Raw genomic sequence first — 19730 nt, 5'->3', positions numbered from 1 at the left:
ACATGTTCTGCACAGCTGAAACGGATCAACAGTTTACTGCTTCCCAACTACTGCTGCAGAGCTCTGGGATGAAGAGCTGAACTCGTGAACACACACATTGGTTTATATCACTTTCTATTCAACTCCTCTGTTCCCCAGAGCTCAGTCTAACTAACCCTGACGCACCACTCACTCTTTTAAACGTTTTCAATAACGTTCCACACACTGCCCACAAGCTTGCATGCATGCACACCAACTACTAGCAATATGTGTATTCATCTACACACCCGGCCAAATCATACGTGCTTTCTCCCACTGTGTTGTCTACAGCTGGTGTGTGAAACAAGACCCTACACTAGCAGGCAGTTAGACCAAGCAGAACCGAGCAGAGGACAGAGGGGGGAAAATGAGCTGTTTCTCTTTCTCTAAATGAACCGTTAAACGGAACCATGGGTGTGAGAGAGTAAGGCCACTATCTAGGCAGCTAACGCCCGCCCCCACCCACAGTCATCCCTGCTCTCACAGACACCCACTTCCCTTCCTCATTATACCCTTCTTTACGGCTTTCTGTTATGCTTTTCCTCTCCCTCCTTTCCACCCTCTCATCTTCCTTTATATTCTCATTCCTCCTCACACCCCTCCTCTGATCTCTGCCTCCTACCCTCCTCATTCTTCCTCCTCGCCCTCCTCTGTGTAGCCCTAGCCTCTGTCACTCCCCATCCCCCTTCTCTCTGGCCTCTCACAGAACGTACGGTCTGTTACCTCCCTAGCTGAGATGAGCCTGTCCATTCCTCTGGTTTTTATTTCACAGAGGAGGTATGCAGAATGAAAACACACACATGAGCCTGGGTATCAAAACCAGCTGAAAGGGACAGGGTCCAGCCTGCCTTGACAACTTAAATCAAACAAATTGCCTTAATGCCTCCACACTCTGTCATTATGTAAGGCAGGGTGCAGTGCTGACGGCTTAGAGGCCAGGCGTTCCTGTGTGTGAGTTTGTGTCTGGCCAGGCTCCTCGCTCTCACCAACCCCCCTTGGCTGATATTGTTCTAGGTCCAGGCACTCAGCCAAGCTCTGTCAGCATTGGGGGTCCACCAGCCACAAAGCAAATATTCAGACGGTCAAAAAAGGAACAAAATCGAGCTAAAGGTTAAAAAGGTTTGTACACGGACGGTTGGAATACACATTTCAGAGCACAGACCGACTGTGTCTTGATAGATGCATAAATATGAAATATCTTTAAACTGTTATGCTTTCTCTTCACATACCTCCAAAGGCCTATGTTTCTCCCTATCACATATAACAAACAGCAACCCAATACAGGCCCTGATGCCCAGAGACTATATGAACAATCTAGAACAACAAGACCATGAAGAGCTGGAAAATGTACACACACATGTAGGAGGTAACACACAGTATGGTCCTCAGTCCTACGACCAGAGACCTGGCAGATGTTGGAGAGCAGGGTTATATTGAATTTGGAATCTCAGTTTACTTCCTGAATTGATTGAATTGAAAAGGAAGTGAACCCAACCCTGTTGGAGAGCAGCATCACAACCACATCAACATTAAATTCAACGGACTCCTCTGATAACGCAAATTAGTATTTTGAAAAACATGTACCAGAATGAGAGCAGGACAGTGAACACATTTTACACTATTTCTTTCACATCCCTGTCATCCTCAGAAAGAACATAAGATACAGTACATCCCTGTCATCCTCAGAAAGAACATAAGATACAGTACATCCCTGTCATCCTCAGAAAGAACATAAGATACAGTACATCCCTGTCATCCTCAGAAAGAACATAAGATACAGTACATCCCTGTCATCCTCAGAAAGAACATAAGATACAGTACATCCCTGTCATCCTCAGAAAGAACATAAGATACAGTACATCCCTGTCATCCTCAGAAAGAACATAAGATACAGTACATCCCGGTCATCCTCAGAAAGAACATAAGATACAGTACATCCCTGTCATCCTCAGAAAGAACATAAGATACAGTACATCCCTGTCATCCTCAGAAAGAACATAAGATACAGTACATCCCTGTCATCCTTTTTTCAAACTCAAGGTGTCCCATTCTTTGTACAGACATCTTTGAATTTGAATTCAGAACCGATATAAGTCGCTCTGGATAAGAGCGTCTGCTAAATGACTTAAATGTAAATGATATTTCAAATCGTTTTTGGAACCCGTGATCACATACTCTGAGGGAGATCTTACTGTCACTCTGTTCCCAGACTTGGCATCTGCACTGTTCATTGAATACATGTGTTTTAGTCAAATGTTCAGTGACAGTAAAGTTCAGTTCAGTGAAGTTTGTTAAACTTTGCAATAAATAGTTTTTACTTGGCATCCATTTTAAAGTGATCTCCTCCGATAGCAGACTGTTAGAACACAACCTGGGAGTAGACATTGAGGTTGTAGGCTACTCTGGAAGATGAGAGTTTAAGGACATTGAGGTTGTAGGCTACTCTGGAAGATGAGAGTTGAAGGACATTGAGGTTGTAGGCTACTCTGGAAGATGAGAGTTGAAGGACATTGAGGTTGTAGGCTACTCTGGAAGATGAGAGTTGAAGGACATTGAGGTTGTAGGCTACTCTGGAAGATGAGAGTTGAAGGACATTGAGGTTGTAGGCTACTCTGGAAGATGAGAGTTGAAGGACATTGAGGTTGTAGGCTACTCTGGAAGATGAGAGTTGAAGGACATTGAGGTTGAAGGCTACTCTGGAAGATGAGAGTTGAAGGACATTGAGGTTGTAGGCTACTCTGGAAGATGAGAGTTTAAGGACATTGAGGTTGTAGGCTACTCTGGAAGATGAGAGCTGAAGGACATTGAGGTTGTAGGCTACTCTGGAAGATGAGAGTTTAAGGACATTGAGGTTGTAGGCTACTCTGGAAGATGAGAGTTGAAGGACATTGAGGTTGTAGGCTACTCTGGAAGATGAGAGTTGAAGGACATTGAGGTTGTAGGCTACTCTGGAAGATGAGAGTTGAAGGACATTGAGGTTGTAGGCTACTCTGGAAGATGAGAGTTGAAGGACATTGAGGTTGTAGGCTACTCTGGAAGATGAGAGTTTAAGGACATTGAGGTTGTAGGCTACTCTGGAAGATGAGAGTTGAAGGACATTGAGGTTGTAGGCTACTCTGGAAGATGAGAGTTTAAGGACATTGAGGTTGTAGGCTACTCTGGAAGATGAGAGTTTAAGGACATTGAGGTTGTAGGCTACTCTGGAAGATGAGAGTTGACGGACATTGAGGTTGTAGGCTACTCTGGAAGATGAGAGTTGAAGGACATTGAGGTTGTAGGCTACTCTGGAAGATGAGAGTTGAAGGACATTGAGGTTGTAGGCTACTCTGGAAGATGAGAGTTTAAGGACATTGAGGTTGTAGGCTACTCTGGAAGATGAGAGTTGAAGGACATTAAGGTTGTAGGCTACTCTGGAAGATGAGAGTTTAAGGACATTGAGGTTGTAGGCTACTCTGGAAGATGAGAGTTTAAGGACATTGAGGTTGTAGGCTACTCTGGAAGATGAGAGTTTAAGGACATTGAGGTTGTAGGCTACTCTGGAAGATGAGAGTTGACGGACATTGAGGTTGTAGGCTACTCTGGAAGATGAGAGTTGAAGGACATTGAGGTTGTAGGCTACTCTGGAAGATGAGAGTTGAAGGACATTGAGGTTGTAGGCTACTCTGGAAGATGAGAGTTTAAGGACATTGAGGTTGTAGGCTACTCTGGAAGATGAGAGTTTAAGGACATTGAGGTTGTAGGCTACTCTGGAAGAACATAATAGGCTATTCTTCCCTGCAAGGTTTGGGATACATTGCATTTTAAATTTAAACATCTCCTTATATAGCCCACTGTTACAACACATCTATGCAAAATTATTTAGGCCTTTTACTGTATGTATATGTGTGTGTGTGTATGTATGTATGCATGTATGTATGCGTGTGTATATGCATGTGTATATGTATGTATGCGTGTGTATATGCATGTGTATATGTATGTATGCGTGTGTATATGCATGTGTATATGTATGTATGCGTGTGTATATGCATGTGTATGTATGTATGCGTGTGTATGTATGTATGCGTGTGTATATGTATGTATGCATGTGTATATGTATGTATGCATGTGTATGTATGTATGCGTGTGTATGTATGTATGCATGTGTATGTATGTATGCATGTATGTATGCATGTATGCATGTATGCATGTATGTATGTATGTATGTATGTATGTATGTATGCATGTATGTATGTATGTATGTATGTATGTATGTATGTATGCATGTATGCATGCATGTATATGTATCTTTACATCTCTGTGTCCTCAGGTAGCCTCTCTCTCTAGTCCTGTCTTGTTTTAATTGTCACTCATACCGTGTACACATACTTGTTAGAAAAACAGAGATCTATTTTTCTTTATGATGTGTCAATTTGCCAATCCCTAAGAACCAGACACAATAACACTCAAACAGTGGGAGAGGGGGAAGGAGAGAGAGGGTGAGAGGAGAGAGAGAAAGAGAGCGCGAGAGTGGCGGATCAATCATTTAACATCATTCAGAGACTTGTTGTAACTTGCGTCACATCGTAAATCGTCCCTGTGTTTTCATTGGACATAATTTGTTCTTAAAATGGCTCAGAATAACAATAACAGCCCCCGCATAAACATTCCTATCTCTACTGCTGTCTCTCCCCTTCCCGGGATAAAACAAGAGATATTGGAGTGACACACACTGCCATCAAACACTTGACACCAGAAAGAGAAAGCATTAACCCCATAACTGCAAAAATGTGAGTGTGTGTGTGTTACCACGTCAATAGAACAATGTCACACAAGAGAGAGGCCTTACCCACTAGCCGGGTGCAGTGGGATACCAGTGACATTTACAGTGCATTCAGAAGGTATTGAGACCCCTTGAGTTTTTCCACATTTTGTTACGTTACAGCCTTGTTCTAAAATTGATTAAATACGCACAGCAGCGCTAGCTGTGCCACCAGAAACTTTGGCTTCGCGCCCAGGCTCTGTCGTAACCGGCCGCGACCGGGAGGTCCATGGGGCGACGCACAATGGGGCGACGCACAATTAACTTGCGTCAAACAATAAGTTGGGTGAATTTTGGCCCATTCCTCCTGACAGAGCTGGTGTAACTAAGTCAGGTTTGTTGTAGTCCTTGCTCGCACACGCTTTTTCAGTTCTGCCCACATATTTTCTGTGGGACTGAGTGCAGGGCTTTGTGATGGCCACTCCAATACCTTGACTTTGTTGTCCTTAATCCATTTTGTCACAACTTTGGAAGTATGCCTGGGGTCATTGTGCATTTGGAAGACCCATTTGCGACCATGCTTTAACTTCCTGACTGATGTCTTGAGATGTTGCTTCAATATATCCACATAATTTTCTTTCTCATGATGTCCTCTATTTTGTGGATTGCACCAGTCCCTCCTGCAGCAAAGAACCTCCACAACATGATGCTGCCACCCCCGTGATTCACGGGTGGGATGGTGTTCTTCGGCTTGCAAGCGTCTAACTGTGGACGCTTGCTGTGGATATAGATACTTGCGTACCTGTTTCCTCCAGCATCTTCACAGGGTCCTTTTGCTATGTCATCATGGGGTATTGTGTGTAGATTGATGAGGGGCTAAAAAAAATATTTCATCCCTTTTAGAATAAGGCTAAAATGAAACAAAATTTTGAAAAATTAAAGGGATCTGAATACTTTCCGAATATTAACGTAACATCCAACAAATTCATCTATTTTACTGGGTTACAGTTCCTACAAGGAAATCAGTCAATATAAATAAATTCATTAGGCCCTAATCTATGGATTTCACGACAGGGCAGGGGCACAACCATGGATGGACCTGGGAGGTTATAGGCCCACCCACTTGGACCGCCTTGCTGGTCTAAGACGATCCCGCAGGTGAAAAGGCAGGATGTGGAGGTCCTGGGCTGGCGTGGGTATACGTGGTCTGTGGTTGTGAGGCCGGTTGGACATACTGACAAATTTTCTAAAACCATGTTGCAACACTATGCTCTGTATCTACTTTCTCCATAGTGTGTAGAATCCTTCAGTTGTGATAAGTCATTGATTTCCTAATCACCTAGCTAGACATGAGAGATCACTGTACAAGACCCAAAATCCCCACACTGTTTTTCTTCCAAGATTTTCACTCCTGCTGGCTGGCTGGCTGTCTAGTGAGAAGGCCACTGCAGCTATGGAGATGAACAAACACAATTCAAACAGTTAGCAGAGGAGGGTAAGGAGGAGAGGGGAGAATGAAGGAAGGAAGGAAGGGAGGGAGGGTGGGGGGATATGACATGTGTACTAGAGGTATGTGTTGTGTTCAAGCACAGGTACACAGAGACCTAGGAGATCTGCTGTCAGACACAGGATTTATAGAAGAGTCTGGAAAGTCCCTCAAAGATGCCTTCTGGCCTACTCTCACTCTCTACCTCTCCATCCTTCCTCATGTCTCCATCCCTCATTCATGCCAGAGATCTGTGTGATGGGTATCGATATGCGTGAGCGGCCAATCTCGCTGTCTAGAGTCCACACCCCGTCTGTTCCTGTTCCCACTCTCATCCCAACGCTCCAACTTGCATGGAATGCCATGAATGTTTTGGCCCATCAAATGGCTTGATGATCCCAACCCCATCAGTAATATTTTAGCTTCATTAAGAGATAATACTATACATGTCCTATAAGGCACCGTTCTAATAGGTAGTACATGTCCTATAAGGCACCGTTCTAATAGGTAGTACATGTCCTTTAAGGTACCGTTCTAATAGGTAGTACATGTCCTGTAAGGCACCGTTCTAATAGGTAGTACATGTCCTGTAAGGCACCATTCTAATAGGTAGTACATGTCCTGTAAGGCACCGTTCTAATAGGTAGTACATGTCCTATAAGGCACCGTTCTAATAGGTAGTACATGTCCTATAAGGCACCGTTCTAATAGGTAGTACATGTCCTGTAAGGCACCGTTCTAATAGGTAGTACATGTCCTATAAGGCACCGTTCTAATAGGTAGTACATGTCCTGTAAGGCACCGTTCTAATAGGTAGTACATGTCCTGTAAGGCACTGTTCTAATAGGTAGTACATGTCCTATAAGGCACTGTTCTAATAGGTAGTACATGTCCTGTAAGGCACCGTTCTAGTAGGTAGTACATGTCCTATAAGGCACCGTTCTAATAGGTAGTACATGTCCTGTAAGGCACCGTTCTAATAGGTAGTACATGTCCTATAAGGCACCGTTCTAATAGGTAGTACATGTCCTATAAGGCACCGTTCTAATAGGTAGTACATGTCCTGTAAGGCACCGTTCTAATAGGTAGTACATGTCCTATAAGGCACCGTTCTAATAGGTAGTACATGTCCTATAAGGCACCGTTCTAATAGGTAGTACATGTCCTATAAGGCACCGTTCTAATAGGTAGTACATGTCCTATAAGGCACCGTTCTAATAGGTAGTACATGTCCTATAAGGCACCGTTCTAATAGGTAGTACATGTAACGATGATGGCAGGTTGTATGGCAGGGTGTGTTCATCTGAGTGGTTAGGCTTGTGGGGAGAGAGAGGTCTGGACTCTTGTCCTCAAGCTTTTGGTGAAAAAATACTTTATCTACCAGAGCAGGAACTCCCTGGGAAAGACAGGAGAACCCCTCCATTCCAATCAGCCCATTTTGCCTGCAGACACCAAGTACCCATCAATCATTCTCCCTCACAAACATCAACATGCGTGTAAACATGGCAGACCTTATTACAGGCGTCTGTGGTCAGGCCTTAGGGCTCCTGCTCCGATTAGCAATCACACACACACGCGGACGGAAAGTGTCTGTGTGTGTGTTTGTATGTATGTATTTTTGATTTCACCTGTGTTTAACCAGGTAGGCCAGTTGAGAACAAGTTCTAATTTACAACTGCGACCTGGCCAAGGTAAAGCAAAGCAGTGTGACACAAACAACACAGTTTCACATGGAATAAACAAACATACAGTCAATAACACAATAGAAAAGTATATATATACAATGTGTGCAAATTAGGTAAAATAAGGGATGTAAGGCAATAAATAGGCCATAGTGGCGAGATAATTCAAATTTAGCAACTAAACACTGGAGTGATAGATATGCAGAAGATGAATGTGCAAGTAGAGATACTGGGGAGCAAAGGAGAAGAAAAAATATATATGGGGGTGAGGTAGTCGGATGGGCTATTTACAGATGCAGTGATCTGAGAGCTACTCTGACAGCTGGTGCTTAAAGTTAGAGAGGGAGATATGAGTCTCCAGCTTCAGTGATTTTTGCAATTTGTTCCAGTCATTGGCAGCAGAGAACTGGAAGGAAAGGCGGACAAAGAGGAATTGGCTTTGGGGACGACAAGTGAAATATACCTGCTGGAACTCGTGCTAATATGGTGACCAGTGAAATATACCTGCTGGAACTCGTGCTAATATGGTGACCAGTGAAATATACCTGCTGGAGCGCGTGCTAATATGGTGACCAGTGAAATATACCTGCTGGAGCGCGTGCTAATATGGTGACCAGTGAAATATACCTGCTGGAGCGCGTGCTAATATGGTGACCAGTGAAATATACCTGCTGGAGCGCGTGCTAATATGGTGACCAGTGAAATATACCTGCTGGAGCGCGTGCTAATATGGTGACCAGTGAAATATACCTGCTGGAGCGCGTGCTAATATGGTGACCAGTGAAATATACCTGCTGGAGCCAGCCTGTGCTATATGGTGACCAGTGAAATATACCTGCTGGAGCGCGTGCTAATATGGTGACCAGTGAAATATACCTGCTGGAGCGCGTGCTGATATGGTGACCAGTGAAATATACCTGCTGGAGCGCGTGCTGATATGGTGACCAGTGAAATATACCTGCTGGAGCGCGTGCTGATATGGTGACCAGTGAAATATACCTGCTGGAGCGCGTGCTGATATGGTGACCAGTGAAATATACCTGCTGGAGCGCGTGCTGATATGGTGACCAGTGAAATATACCTGCTGGAGCGCGTGCTAATATGGTGACCAGTGAAATATACCTGCTGGAGCGCGTGCTAATATGGTGACCAGTGAAATATACCTGCTGGAGCGCGTGCTGATATGGTGACCAGTGAAATATACCTGCTGGAGCGCGTGCTGATATGGTGACCAGTGAAATATACCTGCTGGAGCGCGTGCTGATATGGTGACCAGTGAAATATACCTGCTGGAGCGCGTGTGAAATATGGTGACCAGTGAAATATACCTGCTGGAGCGCGTGCTAATATGGTGACCAGTGAAATATACCTGCTGGAGCGCGTGCTAATATGGTGACCAGTGAAATATACCTGCTGGAGCGCGTGCTGATATGGTGACCAGTGAAATATACCTGCTGGAGCGCGTGCTGATATGGTGACCAGTGAAATATACCTGCTGGAGCGCGTGCTGATATGGTGACCAGTGAAATATACCTGCTGGAGCGCGTGCTAATATGGTGACCAGTGAAATATACCTGCTGGAGCGCGTGCTAATATGGTGACCAGTGAAATATACCTGCTGGAGCGCGTGCTAATATGGTGACCAGTGAAATATACCTGCTGGAGCGCGTGCTGATATGGTGACCAGTGAAATATACCTGCTGGAGCGCGTGCTGATATGGTGACCAGTGAAATATACCTGCTGGACGCGTGCAGTGAAATATACCTGCTGGAGCGCGTGCTAATATGGTGACCAGTGAAATATACCTGCTGGAGCGCGTGCTAATATGGTGACCAGTGAAATATACCTGCTGGAACTCGTGCTGATATGGTGACCAGTGAAATATACCTGCTGGAGCGCGTGCTGATATGGTGACCAGTGAAATATACCTGCTGGAGCGCGTGCTGATATGGTGACCAGTGAAATATACCTGCTGGAGCGCGTGCTAATATGGTGACCAGTGAAATATACCTGCTGGAGCGCGTGCTGATATGGTGACCAGTGAAATATACCTGCTGGAGCGCGTGCTGATATGGTGACCAGTGAAATATACCTGCTGGAACTGGTGACCAGTGAAATATACCTGCTGGAATATATGGTGACCAGTGAAATATACCTGCTGGAGCGCGTGCTGATATGGTGACCAGTGAAATATACCTGCTGGAGCGCGTGCTGATATGGTGACCAGTGAAATATACCTGCTGGACCAGTGAAATATACGCGTGCTGATATGGTGACCAGTGAAATATACCTGCTGGAGCGCGTGCTGATATGGTGACCAGTGAAATATACCTGCTGGAACGCGTGCTGATATGGTGACCAGTGAAATATACCTGCTGGAGCGCGTGCTGATATGGTGACCAGTGAGCTGAGATAAGGCGGGGCTAGCAAAGACTTATAGATGACCTGGAGCCAGTGGGTTTGGCGACGAATATGAAGCGAGGGCCAGTCAACGAGCGCATACAGGTTGCAGTGGTGGGTAGTATATAGCGCTTCGGTGGTAAAACGGATGGCACTGTGATAGACTGCATCCAATTTGCTGAGTAGAGTGTTGGAGGCTATTTTGTAAAATTACATCGCCAAAGTCGAGGATCGGTAGGATGCTCAGTTTTATGCTGCCAGGTATGTTTGGCTGCATGAGTGAAGGATGCTTTGTGGCGAAATAGGAAGGCAAAGTTTTAGATTGGAGATGCTTATTGTGAGTCTGGAAGGAGAGTTTACAATCTAACCAGACACCTAGGTAACCAGAGACACATGTATGTATGTATGTATGTATGTACAGTGAGGAGAGTATTTGATACACTGCCGATTTTGCAGGTTTTCCTACTTACAAAGCATGAAGAGGTCTGTCATTTTTATCATAGGTACACTTCAACTGTGAGAGACGCAATCTAAAACAAAAACCCACAAAATCACATTGTATGATTTTATATATATATATTTTTTTTTTTAACCTTTATTTAACCAGGCAAGTCAGTTAAGAACAAATTCTTATTTTCAATGACGGCCTGGGAACAGTGGGTTACCTGCCTGTTCAGGGGCAGAGCGACAGATTTGTACCTTGTCAGCTCGGGGGTATGAACTCGCATCCTTCCGGTTACTAGTCCAACGCTCTAACCACTAGGCTTCCCAGAACAACAGCAAAGGACCTTGTGAAGATACTGGAGGAAATGGGTACAAAAGTATCTATATCCAAAGTAAAACGAGTCCTATATCGACATAACAATATTGAAAGGCCTTTCAGCAAGGTTGAAGCCACTGCTCCAAAACGGCCATTAAAAAGACAGACTACGGTTTGCAACTGCACATGGGGACAAAGATCGTACTTTTTGGAGAAATGTCCTCTGGTCTGATGAAACAAAAATGTAACTGTTTGGTCGTAATGACCATTGTTATCTTTGGAGGAAAAAGGGGGACGCTTGCAAGCCGAAGAACACCATCCCAACCGTGAAGCACGGGGGTGGCAGCATCATGTTGTGGGGGTGCCTTGCTGCAGGAGGGCTGGTGCACTTCACAAAATAGATGACATCATGAGGAAGAAAATTATGTGGATGTATTGAAGCAACACCTCAAGACATCAGTCAGGAACTTAATGCTTGGTCGCAAATGGGTCTTCCAAATGGACAATGACCCCAAGCATAATTCCAAAGTTGTGGCAAAATGGCTTAAGGACAACAAAGTCAAGGTATTGGAGTGGCCATCACAAAGCCCTGACCTCAATCCTATAGAAAATGTGTGGGCAGCACTGAAAAAGCGTTTGAGAACAAGGAGGCCTACAAACCTGACTCAGTTACTGCAGCTCTGTCGGGAGGAATGGGCCAAAATGTACCCAAATTATTGTGGGAAGCTTGTGGAAGGCTACCTGAAACGTTTTACCCAAGTTAAACAATTTAAAGGCAATGCTACCAAATAATAATTGAGTGTATGTAAACTTCTGACCCACTAGGAATGTGATGAAAGAAATAAAAGCTGAAATAAATCATTCTCTCTGCTATTATTCTGACATTTCATATTCTTAAAATAAAGTGGTGATCCTAACTGACCTAAAACAGGGAATTTTTACTTGGATCAAATGTCAGGAATTGTGAAACTGAGTTTAAATGTATTTGGCTAAGGTGTATGTAGACTGACTTCAACTGTCTATTCTGAATTCTTTCAAGGGGTCTTTATCAATTCTGATTGTTTCATACTGTTCAATTTAACTTCAACCTAATATTATTTCACCATTTCTATTAATTTCTGCATTTCCTGCACTCATTTGAGATCATTTCCGCACTGTCACGGTATGGACAAAAACAATGGGCCTTATTTTTAACCAAATATTGCGATTTTGATCATAACACTTGGGTAAACTTTTGGAATCATGGAAATAGAATGTTTATTCTTATTCTATAGTTAGAATATAAATAATAGTGGGCACTATGTTGTATATTGTTGCTTGACATGACAACGAATGAAAATGAAAATGCCATGGATGAGTTATTGTGACAGGTAAGGAACCAAAGTGATGTTCCGTGTTTCCTAGTGGACCCTATAAGCTTTCCCTACATTCAATCTTTATTCATGTAGCCAACGTGTTCATGCTTCGCTTCTTCCTCTTTTATTTAGAAGATACTGTTGCATAAACAACATGTTGATTTAGGCCTCCACCAGCACTGGTATCAGGCTGTATTAGCTAGCTACGTTTGCTGTGGCTCAGTACTTTTATTAGCTAGTTAGCCACTAATGCTAATCGCTAGCTAACACTAATTAGCATAACTTGCTAAGAAAATACAAACTAATATTGTAATTATCGAACATTTTGTGGATTTATATTGAGTTCAAATTGGAAACATTGCTGTCATCATCATTGTTGCATGTGCTGCATTGACCATGCAGACTGAACTCGTGTCTAGTGGTCAAGCACCAACAAATGCGCTCCTTGAGTGACGGGGTGGGACTAGGTCTGTGTGGAAAGCGGCGTGGAGAGAGAGAGCAGAGAGGGATGACTCAAGTAGCGGAATAAACTACACTGCTCAAAAAATAAAGGGAACACTAAAATAACATCCTAGATCTGAATGAATGAAATATTCTTATTGAATACTTTTTTCTTTACATAGTTGAATGTGCTGACAACAAAATCACACAAAAATGATCAATGGAAATCAAATGTATCAACCCATGGAGGTCTGGATTTGGAATCACACTCAAAATTAAAGTGGAAAACCACACTACAGGCTGATGTAATGTCCTTAAAAAAAGTAAAAATGAGGCTCAGTAGTGTGTGTGGCCTCCACGTGCCTGTATGATGTGTAGTGGTGTGGGGGCTGTGCTTTGGCAAAGGGGGTGGGGTTATATCCTTCCTGTTTGGCCCTGTCCGGGGGTGTCCTCGGATGGGGCCACAGTGTCTCCTGACCCCTCCTGTCTCAGCCTCCAGTATTTATGCTGCAGTAGTTTGTGTCGGGGGGCTAGGGTCAGTTTGTTATATCTGGAGTACTTCTCCTGTCCTATTCGGTGTCCTGTGTGAATCTAAGTGTGCGTTCTCTAATTCTCTCCTTCTCTCTTTCTTTCTCTCTCTCGGAGGACCTGAGCCCTAGGACCATGCCCCAGGACTACCTGACATGATGACTCCTTGCTGTCCCCAGTCCACCTGGCCATGCTGCTGCTCCAGTTTCAACTGGCCTGGGCCCTAGGACCATGTCCCAGGACTACCTGACATGATGACTCCTTGCTGTCCCCAGTCCACCTGGCCATGCTGCTGCTCCAGTTTCAACTGTTCTGCCTTACTATTATTCAACCATGCTGGTCATTTATGAACATTTGAACATCTTGGCCACGTTCTGTTATAATCTCCACCCGGCACAGCCAGAAGAGGACTGGCCACCCCACATATGCTCTCTCTAATTCTCTCTTTCTTTCTCTCTCTCGGAGGACCTGAGCCCTAGGACCGTGCCCCAGGACTACCTGACATGATGGCTCCTTGCTGTCCCCAGTCCACCTGACTGTGCTGCTGCTCCAGTTTCAACTGTTCTGCCTTATTATTATTCGACCATGCTGGTCATTTATGAACATTTGAACATCTTGGTCATGTTCTGTTATAATCTCTACCCGGCACAGCCAGAAGAGGACTGGCCACCCCACATAGCCCGGTTCCTCTCTAGGTTTCTTCCTAGGTTTTGGCCTTTCTAGGGAGTTTTTCCTAGCCACCGTGCTTTTACACCTGCATTGTTTGCCGTTTGGGGTTTTAGGCTGGGTTTCTGTACAGCACTTTGAGATATCAGCTGATGTACGAAGGGCTATATAAATAAATTTGATTTGATTTGTATGACCTCCCTACAACGCCTGGGCATGCTCCTGATGAGGTGGCGGATGGTCTCCTGAGGGATCTCCTCCCAGATCTGGACTAAAGCATCCGCCAACTCCTGGACAGTCTGTGCTGCAACGTGGCGTTGGTGGATGGTGCGAGACATGATGTCCCAGATGTGTTCAATTGGATTCAGGTCTGGGGAACGGGCGGGCCAGTCCATAGCATCAATGCCTTCCTCTTGCAGGTACTGCTGACACACTCCAGCCACATGAGGTCTAGCATTGTCTTGCACTAGGAGAAAGTGTATGGTCTCACAAGGGGTCTGAGGATCTCATCTCGGTACCTAATGGCAGTCAGGCTACCTCTGGCGAGCACATGGAGGGCTGTGCGGCCCCCCAAAGAAATGCCACCCCACGACTGACCCACCGCCAAACCGGTCATGCTGGGGGATGTTGCAGGCAGCAGAACGTTCTCCACAGCGTCTCCAGACTCTGTCACGTGCGCAGTGTGAACCTGCTTTCATCTGTGAAGAGCACAGGGCGCCAGTTGCGAATTTGCCAATCTTGGTGTTCTCTGGCAAATGCCAAATGTCCTGCACGGTGTTGGGCTGTAAGCACAACCCCCACCTGTGGACGTCAGGCCCTCATACCACCCTCATGGAGTCTGTTTCTGACCATTTGAGCAGACACATGCACATTTGTGGCCTGCTGGAGGTCATTTTGCAGGGCTCTGGCAGTGCTCCTCCTGCTCCTCCTTGCACAAAGGTAGAGGTCCTGCTGCTGGGTTGTTGTCCTCCTATGGCCTCCTCCATGTCTCCTGATGCACTGGCCTGTCTCCTGGTAGCGCCTCCATGCTCTGGACACTACGCTGACAGACACAGCAAACCTTCTTGCCACAGCTCGCATTGATGTTCCATCCTGGATGAGCTGCACTCCCTGAGCCACTTGTGTGGGTTGTAGACTCCGTCTCATGCTACCACTAGAGTGACCGCCAGCATTCAAAAGTGACCAAAACATCAGCCAGGAAGCATAGGAACTGAGAAGTGGTCTGTGGTCCCCACCTGCAGAACCACTCCTTTATTGGGGGTGTCTTGCTAATTGCCTATAATTTCCACCTGTTGTCTATTCCATTTGCACAACAGCATGTGAAATATATTGTCAATCAGGGTTGCTTCCTAAGTGGACAGTTTGATTTCACAGAAGTGTGATTGACTTAGAGTTGTGTTGTTTAAGTGTTCCCTTTATTTTTTTGAGCAGTGTACAAAACATGGACGTTACACACGGCGTATCACATTTAACAAACCAAACATTCAAATGCCGTTATAGAAGGTAAAGTAAAAACCCAAACCTTTCAGTCACTAGTCCAACACTTTAACCACTAGGCTACCCTGCCGCCTCGGCAAATACGGTATACCACCCTGCACTAGGCTTGGGTTTAGGCTCCATGCTTTGTGGCAGGACACAGGCCAGCCAAATGTGTGTTTGTGTGTGTGTGTGTTCCTGTGGTTGACAGTATGGTCTGTTGTGTGTTTGTGTGAGTCTGTATACACTCCTGGGGCTGACAGCGCGAGTGTGTGTGTGTGTGTGTGTGTGTGTGTGTGTGTGTGTGTGTGTGTGTAACCAACCAGAGGGGTAGCACCTGCAGGGGCGGTGGTCCCTTGACTTCACTTCTATTTAAAGATCATGTAAGCAGGGGCAGGGAGGGAATCTGGCTTCCCCTGCTCACAACAGGGGCATTCATGAAGTGAGAGGGGGTTGGGGGACTCGACAGGGGTGCTGGAGTATTTAAGTGGGGTCTGGGGGGTGAGGGTGTGTAAGTGAAAGGATGGAGTTATAGAGGGAGGAGGGGGAGCTGGGAGGCTGATTACAGACACATGGGGGAACAGCAGCTGGGGATGGGGGGGGGGCAGTTTGTTCCCTGCAGGGGGCTCTTCAGGAGTAGGGGTTCTTCTCACCTCTCCTTCCCTCTCTTCTCTCCTCCCCTCTACTGCTTTGATGTTAGCTGGTCCTGCTGATGTATAGCTGATAAGAGTGTGGGAACACTGACCAGCTGGGGAGGGGGGGGTTAAGTAAAAAATAAAAGTAACAAATAATTAAAGAGCAGCAGTAAAATAACAGCAGCGAGGCTATATACAGGGGGTACCAGTACACAGTCAATGTGCGGGGGGCACCAGTTAGTCGAGGTAATTTAGGTAATATGTACTTCTAGGTGGAGTTAGTGACTAAATAGTGACTAAAATAGAGAAATTAGCACACACACACACACACAGTGGAGCAAAAAAGTATTTAGTCAGCCACCAATTGTGCAAGTTCCCCCACTTAAAAAGATGAGGCCTGTAATTTTCATCATAGGTACACTTCAACTATGACAGACTAAATGAGAAAAGGATTTTTAATTAATTTATTTGCAAATTATAACAATTGGTGGCTGACTGAATACTTTTTTTCCCCCACTGTATGTTATCACACTGGCATGCAGAGCGCAAAGAGAACCTAATAATCACACATTCATATCTGGCTTAATGTCCTTATTGGGGAGTGTTATTAAAACGGTATAATCTGAGTGCATGTTTCACCACTTTGCTCTTAACGAGAGTTTCATCTGGGTCATCGGTCTCAATCTCCAGGATTAGGCTCCAGATACTCCACACTGTATCAGTATCACATACTAAACTCCACTTTATTTTTCTGTCTCCATTCTCGCTGTCTCCCCCTTTATGCCTGACTTAAATAACTTTACCCCTAACTGCACACATACGCTCTGTGCCATAGGACATTGCATTCTGATAATGGATTATAAACCATGCGCGCGCACACACACACACACACAGTTACAGAAAGGTTACAGTAAGACAATGTGCAGGGTTCAAGTCCGATGCAGCTCCACCCGGCTCTCACCAGGGTGGGAACGGCGTGTCAGGGGTCGGAATGCCGGGTCGGGAACGCTTCGACCGGCGGTCTTTGAAGATGAGCCGTCATAAGGAATGGTTGGGGAAATGCTCTGTTGGACTTTTATATATCTAAAGACTTCCCTTCACTCTGCTTGAGACGAGAGGAGCAAGCAGCAGCGCTGTGACACACACACACACACACACACACACACACGAAGGAAAGGAAAATGTCAAAGAAACATGTAACAAGAAAAAAGCCAGGAAGAGAAGCCCTAAACAAGTGAAATACAATCCGAACCAATCCCACCCATGACTTCCTCTACAGTGTGTGGCTGGTAGATACTCACATACAGCACAGACTGTTTACACCAAGACCATGACAGAACATTTGTTAACTGAGAATATACACTACTCACAGTACACTATAAAGTAAACCAGAAACGTTTATCGTCAAAGAGCATGCCTGTATTCTGAAAAGCCCTGTGTCAATTGCAGTTTAAGATATTGTATTTTTATGTATGCTTGAGAATTGATGGTGTTGATATTAAGAGGAATGAGCTTCACTGAGGCAGAACTGTGAAGTATCTATCTGATACTGTGTTTATGGAAGAAAGATCTCAGATCTACAGTAGGAGGTCCTCCAGAGCAGAGCAACAAGCTATACTATCCCACGATCCAACAGCAACCTGTCCAGACCACAGGAACAACTTCTGGTTGGCCAGCTGTTTGTTCCAGCAAATATTCACACACTGTGCAGACACAGGCACACAGACACACACACCTCATATCTGACTGCTCCCGCCTGCCTTTCATTCCATCTTCTGACTGAGTTCCCTGTCTGTAGTACTGAACCATTCATACCCCTCCCATCAACCATGAGAAACTTGGAATATTCTGAGTGCATTCGGACAATCACTCCCCCACCCTGGTCTGACCACAACCCCGCCTGGGCAGGGTCCCGTTACCGGTGACCGTTTGGGAGTGGATACCAATGCAAGCTCACAAAGAGCTGTTTCAAAGCCTTGCAAACAAATTATCTTCCTCCTGAACAATACCATTACACTCTATCTGCAAATTCACACTGCTTATTTCCCCTCACTGGGCATAGAATATGATTGTGTGTGTGTTTAACAGGCTTCTTACTATGCCACACACCCTATCATTCTACGTAGAGACAGTGTAAAGAAAGCTCTCTCAGTACTAAGAGACAGCCTTAGGTACTGAAAGCCTCTACCTTTGAAGGAAAACACCTAAATATAACTGCTACATAAGGAATCCTGTGGGGGGTTGATAAAATGATGATGCTAATCTCACGTAGATGATACCGATTATGACTATCTGACAGGCACTGTCAACACACAGAGATAGGCCCTATTGTGTTTGTGACAATCTCCGAGTGCGGTTACAACGCGTAAGCAAACAACAACATACCAGGATGACACCAACTGACATTCTGTAACTGACACACACTGCCAAATCGGCCCAGCCAGTATCAACCAGCCATTTCTCAGTAATCACTGGCCCGTTCATTCACAGTGATGGTTTTTATCTGGGTGCCGTCCTAACTGTGTGGAGCAGATTTTCTGTAATGACTTAAATACACAACGATACATTCTTCACAATTTAATTGAGCTAGTGTTCAGAAAGGCCAACAAACATTTGGGATTCTTCAAATGTCTTAGCGCCTTAAATAATTGTGTAGAAGTGTAGGCCTACTACAGTACTAGTGTGATCTGTGGGTGTGTTATCAGGAGTGACGTGGGGGTTTAACCTGTTAAGTCGACCCTCTACTTTTTCGAACATTCTGTTAAAAATCGCGCAACATTTCAGCGCCCTACTACTCAGGCCAGGAATATAGTATATGCATATGATTAGTATGTGTGGATAGAAAACACTCAGACGTTTATAAAACTGGTTAAATCACGGCTGTGACTATAACAGAATGTGCGTTTCATCGAAAAGTGCAGGAAAATCTGATCACTGAGAATGGAAATAAATATCCTTGCGCTACTTCCAGGAATTGTTCAAAGTGAACCGAATTAAATGAGGCCGAGGTTGCAGTGCCTACAGCTTCCACACGTTGTCTAGAGTCTTGTCATTTGATTCAGCTTTGATTCTTGGTCAAACCGAATCAAGGGAACCGATTCCCTCCGGTCTCCGACCGGATGTTTTGGTCGAGCTCTCTCCAGACATTTTTTCGAGACGGACACCTATAGAATTGACATCGCCTCCTGATGAATTTTATCGCTTATTAACGTGTACTAATACCTAAAGTTGCATTACAAAAGTATTTTGAAGTGTTTTGTGAAAGTTTATCGTCGACTTTTTGAATTTTAAAAAATGACGTTACGTTATGAAACGCTACTTTTTTCCCCGTTTATCACACAGTCTTCATAGATCGATATCTAGGCTATATATGGACCGATTTAATCGAAAAAAAAGACCCAATAGTGATTATGGGACATCTAGGAGTGCCAACAAAGAAGATGGTCAAAGGTAATGAATGTTTTATATTTTATTTGTGCGGCTTGTGTAGCGACGACTATGCTAATTATTTTGTTTACGTCCCCTGCGGGTCTTTTGGGGTGTT

The 19730-nt window shown here is 44.8% G+C and overlaps 1 protein-coding gene and 1 long non-coding RNA gene across 5 annotated transcripts in view; both read right to left on the bottom strand.

Annotated features, from left to right (window-relative positions):
- gmds (GDP-mannose 4,6-dehydratase) overlaps positions 1–19730 on the bottom strand; it is a 273238-nt gene that overhangs the window by 204152 nt on the left and 49356 nt on the right. The gene's annotated exons all lie outside the window — the stretch shown is intronic.
- On the bottom strand, positions 9433–9925 carry LOC127907256 (uncharacterized). The gene is made up of 3 exons (XR_008063906.1): positions 9895–9925; positions 9772–9853; positions 9433–9621 (listed from the first exon to the last, which is right to left on the bottom strand). It is a non-coding gene; the product is annotated as an uncharacterized LOC127907256 (long non-coding RNA).

Source organism: Oncorhynchus keta, chromosome 1 (genome assembly GCF_023373465.1).
Source record: "Oncorhynchus keta strain PuntledgeMale-10-30-2019 chromosome 1, Oket_V2, whole genome shotgun sequence".
Classification (NCBI taxonomy): Eukaryota; Metazoa; Chordata; class Actinopteri; order Salmoniformes; family Salmonidae; genus Oncorhynchus; species Oncorhynchus keta.
The sequence above is the reverse complement of the archived record's forward strand: the minus strand, read 5'-3'. Positions and strand labels throughout refer to the sequence as shown.